General features: G+C 39.2%; 1 long non-coding RNA gene across 1 annotated transcript; it reads right to left on the bottom strand.

Moving 5' to 3' along the window:
- Nucleotides 1–1071: 1071 nt before the first annotated feature.
- Nucleotides 1072–3816, bottom strand: LOC139795525 (uncharacterized). The gene is made up of 2 exons (XR_011725547.1): nucleotides 3683–3816; nucleotides 1072–1591 (listed from the first exon to the last, which is right to left on the bottom strand). It is a non-coding gene; the product is annotated as an uncharacterized lncRNA (long non-coding RNA).
- Nucleotides 3817–13784: the final 9968 nt, after the last annotated feature.

Raw genomic sequence — 13784 nt, forward strand, 5'->3', positions numbered from 1 at the left:
GTTGTCCTCTACTACCCCCCAGTTAAAATTTCCTTCATGTTTAGCTTTTAAGAACAATAAGGGTGCTGGCAAAATAATTTTACAGCACTGTCTAGGGTGAATGTAGTAAAATTTTACACATCTAGAATGGGTTTCCCCTCAGCCAGCTTCAGACTTTCACAATGGGGACATCAGAAGCCAAGCTAGTAATCCTGTGATGCCTCCGTAGCTAAAAGAGAAAAGAAGATTCTGTTAGATGTGATTCACCTGATCTATTTTAGATATCTGTTTTAGGATGTCATGTTTCATATTCTGTATGTGTCTATGTGTGTGTAGAAAGGGAGCCTAGCATGACTAGCTCACATGAATTTCAACCCAAGGATCTCAGATAAAATTTGTTAGTTCCTTTCATCTGGGAAATAGAATATATGATATTACTGATACCACCAATGAAAACAAAACCTAAAATTGCAAATGTCAAATATTTGGAAGTTATCCACAGAGTAAGCTCCAGTGAGATATTCCTCAAATAAACTGCAAGAGCAAATAAAATCAAAGCAGGCTTTCCAAGAATAGGAAGAATCTTAATTATTTAATAGCTTCTTCCAATGAACTACATTCTCTCTGTCTCAAACCCAGTCAGACAACATAAATTTAGGTATTTAAATCCATGCAAAACAGTATTAGTTTGTACTGTTATCATTAGTGGTATATTATGTATATCAGTATGTATTGTTGTCACAGACTTTTCTCTGCTATGACAAGCCAGTCATCACTGTTCTGAAGATATGTTAAGGAATTGCCATATATGTGCTGAATAGTTTAACTATATGAATTATAATGCTTTACACAGTGAGACAACTTTAAAACCCCAAGGTTTTAGGAGATTTGAAACTTCCAAGGCTCCATTTTCCCCTCAAATTTCTTATTTGTAATAATGTGTCTTTAAAATTACTTCTCTGGAGCAATTTTCAACTAACAGAAATGTGCAAAGATTTGTCATCTTGGAGTGAAACGTAACCAGCCTCTCTGCTCCCTTGTCCAGACTGAGCCCTTACGACATGTAAGGTGCACTCAAACAATTGCATTCTAGTCTTAAAAGCAATGAGAATTTATTTTTGGAAACACGAATGGTTCTGTTTCTTTGCACAGCAGTTTTGCATGATTTGCTGCAGTGGTTTGATAGATAGTCTACCATGACAGCTTCAGCCTTTCTAACATGACACCTAGCAAACACAGTGACAATATGGTGCAGGAAGCCATTTCTTTGCACAGAGAGCAATTCCCACTCTGATTCATGCCTGCTGAGTGCCTCAGTATAAATGTCAGCTGCTCGCGGTGCTCCTCAGAAGTTTCTTCAAAATGGTGAAAGGTGTTCTGCGAAGCTCCATCTTTGATCTGATTGCAAGAAACTTTGAGGAGATGACTGAGGAGAGCATGGCTAGAGGCAAGCAATCAAACCAACTGTTCTGCTGTGTCAGAACAAGGGCAGAAGGGATGACACATACGAAGGGTCCATTTTGAAGCAGAGTATCTCAACATTTCAACAATAGAAGGTAAGAATCCAAGTTCTTCTATCTTCTTAAAGCAGTGATACCTATCCATACCACTGCTAAAGAAAGCAGCAAAAGCACAGGCAAAGAAAGGAGGCATTTATTACACTCCTTAATTTTGCAGGGACTCGTCACCCTTCATCATCTTTAAACTATTTTGTAGGCCAAAGACTTTGCATGAAAACATACATTTGTTGTATTTTGACTTGAGATGCCACATCTTTGGCTGTCACAAAGCTGCTTCATGCCAATGACAGCCACAGTCTCTGCTTACTCTGCTTGTGTGTGAAAAAATAAACTAGACCTTTCAGCTCACTAGACTGAAGGTGTGGGGCAGAGCAGAAAGCTGGTGTGCCCAGACCCAGAACAACAGAACAAAAGAACATGATGATGTTTCTACTTCGTCAGCCAGAGACAGTCCTAGTTCTAAACTAAATAAGAACTTGCCAGCCATAACTGAGGTATAGGAATGTGCTTCAGCATTCAAGCCCATTTAGATGACAGCTCTCAACCCCCGTTGCATGTCAGTATCTTTCAGTTTTCAGGAAGATCAAGTGGCCACAGGTCCATCCTAAAAGCTGTGATCCACTCATTCCTACATTTCTATGAGTTATCGCTAACGTTAAATTTGGCTCAAACAAGTGTCACTTCAGAGAACTGTATGAAAGGAACCAGACTGCATCTCTGACTACAATCTATGGAGTATACCACTGCAGAACTCATCTTTCTTCTCTGACATGTAGTTAATGAAGTGCAGGCCAAAATCTTGTGGTAAGTTGCTTCATAAATATCCTGTACTACTTCATTTCAAAACAGAAATTTTGCTTGCAGGGAAAATTTCCACTTGGGAACATGTTGCCAGTCAGCCTAGCAACGTGCCCCTCAATCTGAAGCATGTGCTGGTCTCTAAAGGCAGCACCTGGGGACTGTCTGTCAAAACAGCAACGTCCCATTCAAGATTCTAAGCGTTAAAGTCACCTCGTGGCTTTTTACAGAGTTATGTTTAATCTAGGACTTTTCTTTTAAAGAAAGTTGCTGATCAAGATTATCAAGTCAGGTAATCAATAGCACTGAACCCTGTTATCAGCTCATCTTGGTAATTATAAGTTATTTGCCATTAGACAGTATGCTAATTCTAAGACTCCTAAATAGAGCTTAATCAATTAAGTACATTTTATTATTTTCTAATCTAAACATCATGGATTCATCCTATAAAATATCCAATAACACTAAATTATTCTAGATAGTTAATCTAATGTTAAACCAATCAGAAATGTTATTTGAATATATTAGTCTCACTGCTTTATTTAGCCAGCACAATGAGAACAGAAACAAAATACACCCAAGAGGTGAAGTGCAAACTGAGTAAGGAATAAAGCTCTGAAGTTACAATATAGAAAACGAAGCCAAATGTGATGAACTTTCTGGAGGGGAGTGGCAGGAGAGGTACGAGAGGCAGATCTGTACTATGCAGTCCCTTGGGTCACATTATTGCTAATTTATACCTGCAGAGGCATACTAAGCTCAAGGACCACTTTTGTATATGAGGCTGTCTTTCCCATACCAAAATCTTGCTAGTTACTGTCCTGTAGTTTTAGGAGGAGATCCAACAAAGACGCCTAATACCTGTCCAATGGCAGGAATTTGAATTCAGACCTCTGATTCTGTAAATTCTGCCCAACTTTCACCTAACTCTGGCTCCTCTCCTTTCCTCTCTTCCCCCACCCTCACTAGAAATTGAAAATGACCTAATAAAACCTTTTCACTAAGAATAGCTCATACAAAGAAGATCAGTACTCCAGTGCCAAGCATTTTCTTACAGATGTAACAATCCTCCTGTTAAGTTACCTCTGCTTTATCTGGCTGGCACTTTCCTCACTTCTCACTGGAGGCCCACATGCAAGCAGATGATAGGTGTTATTGTGAACCACAACTGAAAGCATTTTCCACAATTCTGGGTTTCCCATGAAACCCTAGCACTACAATAAAAAGGCATCTTGTTGAATTCCTTCTGGAGTCCTTATTATCCTCCTGCCAAAAGCCTGTTCAGTCTTTAAAAAAAAAAAAACAACCCAACCATCAAACCTCTATCAGTCTAAAAAAAGGATATTGGTTTAAATACTGTGTAATAGCAGTATGCAATACTTCACCTTTCCTTTTTTGTCTGCATTAGCACAACCTTTGAAGCAGGAAGCATTCTGGCATTAGTAGATAGAGCCTTAAAAAAGAATCTCCCACACAGGAAAAGACTCATTCTGGGCAACCAGAGCTGGCTGCCCTCTGGGAAAGCACGCCCTTTAATTTAAACTGAGGCTACTTTTAGCTGCTGTATGTGTAATTTAAGACTGCATTTGCTTTTAAGTGAGTTGCAACATGTTCTTTTAACTGGGTAATGGATCAGGCTACAGGCTGAGATGTGGCTCTAAATAAAACTGAAAGAACTGCCCTATGGGGTCAGAGCAGGGGTTCGTTTAACTTAATATCCTGTCTCCAAGACCTGCTAGTCACTGCTGCCTGGTGAAAGCATATAAAAACCACAGCAGAAAGGACTGAGGGATTTTTTCCTCTGTGGAGAGTCTCAGCTCCTGGCAATCAGCAGCTTTAAAGCACTGCTGAAATTAGCTAACAAAGTTGACTCTGACACAAAGATTTTAGATCCAGAGACCTTTACCAAAGTTATTCCCACCTCTGACGTTTTTCAAGTAGCAAACTAACTCCTTCATCCTCATCACTGACTTGAGAGATGGTTGAGTGAAAGTAAAGTGGTGCTAATAAGCCCATTGTCTGATATTCAACAGAGGCAGTCTCATACAGGAGATGCAAAGTGGTAAAAGCAGGCCACCTAATTTAAATGTTTAGATAATAAGGGAAAATACCTGTAATTCACTACAAATACCCATAAATTATAAAGCAAGTGCTTCTATTGCTACCTGTTATTTAAATCTCTATATTCTGTTCTTTCATAGCAAAGAATCTTTTTCCAATCAATGCATTCAACCATCTTATTTCTTGCAATTTTGAATGCATGTATGCATGGTTATACCTTAAGAACTTTATATTAATTCTATTTGAATATGGACTGAAGTTATCAAAGAACACTTCTTGCAATATGGGCAAAGCAATAAACACTGATGGTCCCAGATTGTCTCAGAAATTCCTGTCTAAAGCCATTTTGTTTGGCTTTCTCTGCTAACAAAGTATAAACAGCACTGTAAGAATCAATCCTGTACACCCCTTTCACACCACTGGCTGAAAAATCTTTGTTGGCCACAGCTCCTTAAGAGGAGTTTCTACACTCTCTGCACTGACATGCATAATACAGCCAGCCAAAGGCTCCCTATACAGGCACTAATGTGCCATAGCATCATCATTTTTCTTATTTACTTACAGAATGCCAAGCTTGATAGAATACTAAACAAAACAGACATGGTCCTGACCCAAGGAGTTGCTGTGCTTTCAGATCTACCAACTCAGTGCCACAAAACAACTTAAGCCTCAATTGCTCCTGTGAACTTTCTGTTTCTACTTCAGGTGAGAAGTTCATACAGAAATGTCTGTGCCAATATCAGACAGTATCACCCCACAGTTGCCTGTTACTGTCCTTTTGCTGGCATAGGCTAGTTTAATGTTTCTTATTGAGTTCAGTGCAAAGTCAGTTTCTTCCCTGGGAAACCAGTGAGACACAGGTAGTGAAGGTAAGAGATAGGCCTAAGGATTGTATAGCTTTATTTAGTTCAAGTGGTTTCCAAAAGGATGTATGAAAAAACATTGACATTAACCCAGGAAACGATGTATGCTATCTTTTCCAAAATCAACTTATTTTGATTATTAGACAATTGTAATTTTCAGCAAATGGATTCCACACAGGCAACAAAAAACCGAAACTAAACCAAAACACTTCAAATTTTAAGTAGAACCTAAAACTGAAGCAGATGTCAGACGAAAAAGAGACATCTCTCTATGTCTCCTCCATATGGTGGGTGTCACACAAAAGAGCAGAACTAGCAGGGGGGACAAGATCCTAACTCTCTGATTGCCCCAAAATCTCCCTCTCTCTTCCTGCAGATGCCGTGAAAGGGAAGTCAAGGGCTGAGGAAGATGAAATTCTCTTTTTGTCTTCCACAAATCTTTACCTGCCAGGGGGAATAGACCTGCAGACAGGGTGCAGATGAAGGAGCAGGCAGGTTGCAAAACATACATCACAAAATGAATGCGTTGCATAGTGCACAAGCTTCATCGCAGCACGTGAACATTTCCACCTTCAAAACAAGTAGTTAAACACATAAAGAATGATAGCACTTTTTTCTTTTTTTTTTCTATAGAAAATTTAAAGTCAGATCATATTTTAGTGTTTAGAAAGCAACAGTTATGAGAGAGACATCAGCAAAATATTAAAGCCTGCATTTTAGTGAATGCTTCACAGCAGCTCATGCCTCCTCTCCTAACAATAAATTTTCTCTCCTAAGTGTGCATTCAGTTGCCATGCGTGAGTCAGAATGGAAAGCAGTCATTTGGGTCATGACAGTGAAGAAAAGGGAGTGAGGGCATCATAATTGATCAATAAGATTTCATTAAAATTTTGGAGATAACTCTTGGGGATGAGTGCATGAAAGGCCCTAGATTTGACATCCTTCTATACAAGCTGCTTCTGAGTTTTCTGAAGCTGTAGGACATTATTTATGGAAGGCTATGCTGGACAGACATAGGGCTGTAATGAAGTTTCAGTTAACTTCAGTTAGGAGCAGCAAAATATCAGAAGGACCCTCTTGGCATTTTTTCCTCTGACAAATCAAATCCTTGATTGTTATCAACTGCCAAGCGGAATATTATGGAGAATAATCATTTTTATACTAGTGATAATTCTGCAAATATTTTTATTTCCAAAGATGAAAAAAAGAATGAAGATAAAATCCAGATAAAAAAAGGTACAATTTGTGCCTTAATTTTTTTCTTGGAAGTTTTCTTAATAACATGGGCTTGAACATCAGCTCCTCCCTTACTCATATAGAATAATATGAACATCACTCTTTCATGCTTATGTCAATCAAACATGCTGTGCACTGAGGAAAGAGACCCATTGCTGAAATTTAGAAAACAGTTTCTCCTTTTTCACTGAGAAAAAAAGATGCCACTCTTTAACATGACCCCAACTTGTGCTTTTTACATTACAGACACTTGTTCAGTTTCATTTAACCCCCCTATGTTGGTTTGCAATAACAGCAAGATATGCGTGCATCTGTTATGCTCACCATCTTACAACACTGGGAGCTGGCGTTTCTATCTGAGAGACGTGAAAAAAAAAAACCATGAATGCAAAGCATTGAATTGCATAACTCTTGGCTTTTCATCCCACATTTATGCCAGTAAGCCATGACACTGCTTTTTACATACAATTGCAATTTTTCTTTTTTCTGGTTATCCGCAATTTGAAGAATGCTGCTTTAGGCAGTCAATAGCAATTATAGTTGGTGAAAAGAACATACAATACAAATTAGAGTAATATAGATTTTCCCCCCTGTTACTTTAATGTTTAGTTACCCTGTTAGATTTAAACTGAGTACATAATGTTTAATAAATTGCTTTCACTAAAACCCATTAACTGATACTTAGAAATAGCATTTTAATCCAAAGGAGTGCAGCAAAACATTACTGCAATTAATAGGTATATTGCAGAAGTGAAAAATCTACTCTAAAACAAAGTATATCCGTGGTGGCAGATTGTTTGTATCCATCACTTAAAAGCATCTTGAAAATTGAGGGCAAGATCCTTAGCGAGCTCCAATGAAAGCTGTGGAGCTACTCCCATTTACATTCAGTAAGGGTTTGGCCCTGTGATTTAAACCTGTATTTCACTGCCTTGCTGGAGACTGGGCACAGGATGAGGAAGAGGTTTAGGGCAAAATCTTTATGGAACTGTGTGTTAGCTGACTGAGGGGCAGGAGAAGCTGGGCCATCATTGTTACTCATGGTTACTCCTACCCTTCCTCCTCCTCTTCCCTTTTAAACCTCTTCCCAAAAAAGGCATCATATTCCTTCTGCACTTTTTTGTTCCCTCTTTTAGTTTGAGCAGCAACAGGAGTGACAGTACCACATGTCCTCTGCAGAGGCAGGACACTTTCTGAAGCAGGTGAGTCCCAGCAAGCAGGCTGCTCTGAGGTGAATATTGTGTCTATTTGACTTGTTTCTCTGCCTAGCCACTGAATTTTTAAAAAGCTTTTTCAAAGATGCAATGAATAAACAATCCTTTCCTTGTATGACTGTCAGAGATCAACATTTCTCTAGTTTTGCACAGAGCACAAGTATTCCTTTTGCAATCTATGATTTTCATACTAGAAGTACGTGCAGTGCCAGTGCCTGAAATTATGAGAAAACTTTTCTGGTGAGATGATCTGCTAAATAATGTGTGAATATTACTTGCCAAGAAATGTGGATACAGAAATCTTACATTTTTAAATAAAAATTAAATAATTGGTCTTATACCAGAAATTTTAATCTGAAATATAGCTTAGTAGAAGCACACTCTAGAATTTTTATAGCATTGGTAAAGACAGTTTTTCACTGTAAAGATTCATCCTTCATTCTGTTTCTCTTGAGAAAATATTTTTATGAATATGTAGTAAATATGTTAGTACTTCATATATGAAGTACTACCAAAATATGAGACTCTCATTGCAGTCAGGTAGAGGAAGAAAGATAATACAGTATATTTTATTAAAGCACAAAAAGTTCTTGAATCTCTATTCTGTAAGCAGTCAGTTGTGGAATATTCATTCCTGGGATACTTCATGGATCACCAAAGTGATGCAGGACAATTTAGTGGTCCTTATAACCACACTGATGGCTGACAAACATTCTACTTGTGCATATGTTTGCAACAGCATTTGCACTAATGAAAAAAGTCACCAAATTGGTAGGGATTTCTCCAATAGCTGAGAGGATCAATTTCATGATTTTCTGGTAGTGAACAACTATGTTGGTTCAGAAGGAAAAGCTCAGCAGCTAGGAACAGATCAGTATCTAGTTATTCCTGGACACTGCCATGTCAGCTGATGGATTTTAGATCAGCTATGCCGGGACAGTTTTTATGAATGGGTTTTAAAGGTGATGAAGATACTTACCTAGAACAATGGTTTTTATATCCCCAGGAGGCAGCCCACCTCTACTAAAAGTTTACCCTTCCTCTAGAAATCAAGTTTCATCTCCTGAGTAATGTCATATTTGTACTGTTCACCATTTAATTTATAGCATGGAACTTCATATAGCAACTAATCTCTGTGTGGCCTGGCAGAGTTGGTTGATTGTCACAGGTAATTGGTTGATTTGGACACTATTCAAGCTAGTGGCCTTCTGTATACAAGATAATCTTTCTTTAGAATATACTGTGCTCTCTTTCAAAGAGAGATCATCATCATTAGCAGTTTTGCTGAAGAGCAATATTTAATAACCAACAACCCACTACTTTAATTGCCTGCCTCTGTCATTTCAGCATGGCTAAAATAGGAATTCCCTCTCAGTCTTTCAGAACATAAGAGGTGTGAAACCAACTATTTGTGTAAATCCAAGGGCATGCACATAGTCTTTCCAAATAAAGAAACTGTTTAGTCAGTGCCAGTAAGATTCTTGTACAAAAAAAGAGAAAGGTTCTCCCTGGCTATATCTGAACACAGCAGGACTCCTTTCAATCTACATAGACCTGTGCTGACCACAAATGGCACATGAATGGTCTGAAGCATGCAAGACATACCAGTATTTGTGGGCAAATAGTGTATTTGATGACTTGCCATTATTTATATTCACATATTTCTCCAGAAGAGATAATGTAAAAATTGGTCCCTGTCCAAAAGAGTGTTTAAATCATCTTTTTGTTCTGGTATTGAATGATAGCTAATACATCAGGGCCAAGACCATAGCTAGGGTTCCAGGTCATATGTGTACACATCACCACCAGCAATCCCATTATTCTTGCACTGTCTCATTTGTAAGTATCTGGAAATACCTTCTGATCTTTATATGTTTTTACAGCACTTCGTGTAAAGTTGCAGCTTTATCCAGTGTAATAACTACAAGAACTTGTAGAGTAAGTTAATAAAAACTACTGTGGCAAGTGGTAGTGTGAAGAGTGAAGTTTTATAGCATTGGAACACATATTCATCCATGAACCTTCAATGATCTACTTTGTATTATATCAGATGAAGGTCCAGCCTAGAGACATTTAGGTAAATTTTACAGAGTTCAAGAAAATTTTACTGAAGCCTCTAATTTGTAGTGATATCAGTCAGGCAATTTTACTGAGATCTGTTAAAAGAGATGGTGAATCAGCACCAGCTCTTCCAGACCCCTCATGTTGTCTCTGTTCCTGCAAAGTGTCAGGGTGCATGACACACAATGGCTAAGGAAGGGACCCACAAAGTGGTTCAAGTCAATATATTCCTCCAAAAATGCAGAAGATCCTACATATCTTAAAGTTTGGGCACTACTGGAAAAATCTTCCTGCAGGCTGCAAGCCATCAATGAGGCCAGGAAACAGAGAGATAAGGAGAGCAAGCCTGCCAGCCCAAAGATCAGCAATTACTGTTTAAACTCCCTCCAAGGCTCCAACCGTTTAATATTTGGGGGGGGTTAATAGCAAAAGATCATTAATCTTCAGCTCCTAACTACTGCAGAAATTAACATGCAGTAAGTACAATTTACTTAGTTTAGTAAGTGCGGTCCTATCCATTATTTTGGAATCATTCTCATCAGTTATGGAAATAAGTATTTTGCATGCCCCACCTTTGTTAGACAAGTCGTGGATCTATAGTCAAGTCAATAATCCATCATTTAATATTTTCCATGTACATCGGTCATTGATTTCAAAGAACAGCATTGACTCCATCTCATGCCCTGTACTTATATTTTATACCAAAGTGACATAAAAATGCTTAGCAAAACAGTTTCCTTAAGAAAATGGTTTAATCATTACAAATTTCTACTGGCCCAAAGGCACTACCTGACATTCAGCCAAATTGCAGTTAACTATTAGGCCATTCTTCAGTTTTACTGAGTTCATTTCAAACCAAGTTCAACAAGGAGAGACTGACAACACCACAAATTCCTTTAGCAGAAGTACTATTGCTGTTGTGCTGTATTAAGAAGGGACAGGCACAGCTCCTGCTGTCAGTGGTGAATCCACCTGCAGCTTCTGCTACACAGATGGCTGACACAAAACTTTCTCAAAAACATAGGCGAAGACAACCAGACCCAAACCAGGCTGCTCCCAAAATAGAGAGGTACAGGAGATAATAGGAGAGATGAGACTTGAAGACAGACTTTGAAAAGCCACTTTGGCTGTTTCTGCTAAGGGAGATAGAGAGCAGGTGAGGAGGCACTCCCAGCTTCTGGGATGCCAGCCTGGTCATAGCCAGATGCCACCAGTGTCCTCAGCCTGGCAGGGGCCTATCTGGCCCTCCCAGGTTCTGCTGCAGGAAATACAGATCATTTCACTTCTTGCAGCAACTGCTTGTGTTGGGCAATGCCACATGGCAGAGCTCCAAGCCTGGCAGGAGTGTGGAATAAGTGGGGAGGAGAGAACCCACACCCCATTCACAACCATGTGGAGTGAGATGTGAGGGACAACAAGGTGTCCCATCCGTAAGTCTGGGTGGGCACGGTCTCTCCCACCACTGCCCACGTTTCCTCCCATACCTGCTACTTCTTCAATAAGGGTGGCAAAGACTGGAGCAGAGAAAGAGGCAGCATTGTCCCACAGGCTGCACCTCACTGGGAAATCATCTTCCAAGCTTGCACCGTCGGGGACAGGACACAAGGAGTTGCTTCTGGACACAGGGTATCCATCCCAAGCAACATCTCTCCCATGCTCTTCCCACCCTATTTAGGGTGTATGCCTGATCTTGCCTGAACCTTGTTAATGCTGGAAATTAAAAAACGGAAACCTCCTGGCCTTCAATTTAGCCTTCCATTAATTACCTGACAAACATCATAGAAGTGATGAGTCTTCAGGAAGGGTCAGAAGCAGAAGACAGGAATGGTATTACATCTAGGCTGAAGCAAGCTAAGCTTGTGCTATTTCCATTTGCTGCATGGAAGATGTAATATGGCCAATGTCAATCTGATCCAAATTGGAACAATAATTGCTAATATCCCATTATGATTATTTCCTCTTCAGAGCTTTGGGTTGACCTCAGCAGGTATTGCAGATCACCTTGACCACCTGGCAGACTGTGAAAGGCTGACCCATTTGATTTTGCAAAAAGGGAAAAAAGTTAAAAACCCGGAAGAATGGAATGCTTGGCCAAATAAAATAGAAGAGGGACAGTTTTGTTATACAATGTATGTTTTCGAGGGTTTTTTTTTAGTGGTCTTTGCTTATAAAGTTTCATCCACCAATTATATATCAGTATTAAAACCCACAGAGCAAGTGAAAAAGTAAGCAGAAGCTGCTAACAGAGTTGAAATTTCATCTTTTTTAAGAAAAAAGACGTAGAAAAAAAATAAAAGCTTTGTGGATAGACACTGCAATAACTTGTTCATATTTTCTTGCTGATGGCTTGGAGATCTCAGTTTGGCAGTTCTATTGCAGCTCAGTAGAAAATACAGAATGTGAAAAGCTTTCTTAATGCATAAAAACCAAAAAGCCTTCCTTGAGTCCAAACAAATAAGTTTTCATCAAAATAAGCATCTTCTTTTCCTGTGGTAGAGAAATTCACAATACCAACCACAGTGAAGACTCCAAGAAAATATGTGAGAACTGGAAAAAATGCAAGAGAAATTTTCTGAAAAAGATGGGAGTCTGGGATTTATAGGTGTATTATGTCTTGTTCTGAGCCAACTATTAGCTCTATTGAGGGCATTTGTCACTCCTAGGAGGCCTGAGAAATACAGCTGCTCTAACAGCATATTTCCAGGAAAGTGTTCATAGGGAGAGACTGTGGGACCATAATGATCCAGAGTCATCTGTGGTTTCCCACAGCATGCCAGTGGACTCACTTGGAAAAGTCTTGGGAACTCATACCCTCCCATGCCACTCTTTCACGGTGCCTAATCACCAGAACTCTGCTATTTAGAAGAGATTTTCATCTACTTTACCAATAACTAAATGTTAAGCAGGGCAGTGAGGCTTAAGTCTATTTCTCCTTCGTCTCACATGACTGCATTAACCATGGGTCTATAAAGCTCCATTCTTGAAATGCTTGAATGTTTCACAATTTAATTTGTTTCAACTGCTAAAATCGAAAATAGCCTCTGCTCAGACCCCTAACAGCACCATCCTTCTGACATTCACTTGAAATGTGAAAATCTCAGATTCTGTTAAGAAGACTGGGAGTAAACAGGCACTCCATCTGGAAAAAGATGGAAAAAAGAGAAACATACACCTGTTTAGCTTGGGGAATGAGTCAGCTAAAAGAGAAATAGCCAAGACATGAAGAGATGCATACAGTGAATGAGATTTCTGAGCATTATCAGAGTGTGGTTCTCAAGCAAATCTTCTGCTGGCATATCAGGGACAAGACTTAAGAGGGAGTCTTGATCAGTTTATGTGAGGTTACTGCAGCAGTAGCAGGAGACTGGAATGATGATAAAGGCAGGTCTTTTATGATCTATCTGCAATAAGTTAAGCAAAAATCTACATGAACTCAGCTTGTGTGATTATGAAGGCCATTCCTCAAAGGGTATATTCTTACTTCCCTGAGTTGTCTATGTATCATGAAGAACATCAAAACATGTCTGTGCTCACATGTCCTAAAAAACACATAGCCGGTGGAGAAAGCAGGTCTTCCTCACCAGCTTCCTTAGAACATGAACTCTATACCTTATCCTTGGCTTGATCCTACTTCCTCAGCAGCTATTTTTTTTTTCTTAATTTTTTTTTAATATCCTGTTTATTGCTACAGACTGCATTTGTTAGTGTTTAGTCAAAGAGCTTATGTCTCAACCACAAATGTACTCCACCAACAGGCAAGGCTCTTAAAATGCCACATTCATGTTTGAATAGGCAGGCACTGAAAGAATTTCTATAATGTCTTAAATAGATGGCATGAAGTAGGCAGTCTGAAAGTTCACTAAAAATGACAGTTCTCATTCACTTCCAAAATCAAGATGACATCCTGAATCAGAGCCTTTGAGGAAAAAAAGAGTATTTAGCCAGGAGAGTGCTAAAATCCCCCCAGATGTCTGACAGCTACAGCATCCCGCAGGGCACATTGGAAGAGCAGCTGGATGGTAGTCTGGAACTAAGCCATGAACTGGCACTGC

The sequence above is a fragment of the Heliangelus exortis genome, chromosome 3, assembly GCF_036169615.1.
Source record: "Heliangelus exortis chromosome 3, bHelExo1.hap1, whole genome shotgun sequence".
In the NCBI taxonomy this organism is placed as follows: domain Eukaryota; kingdom Metazoa; phylum Chordata; class Aves; order Apodiformes; family Trochilidae; genus Heliangelus; species Heliangelus exortis.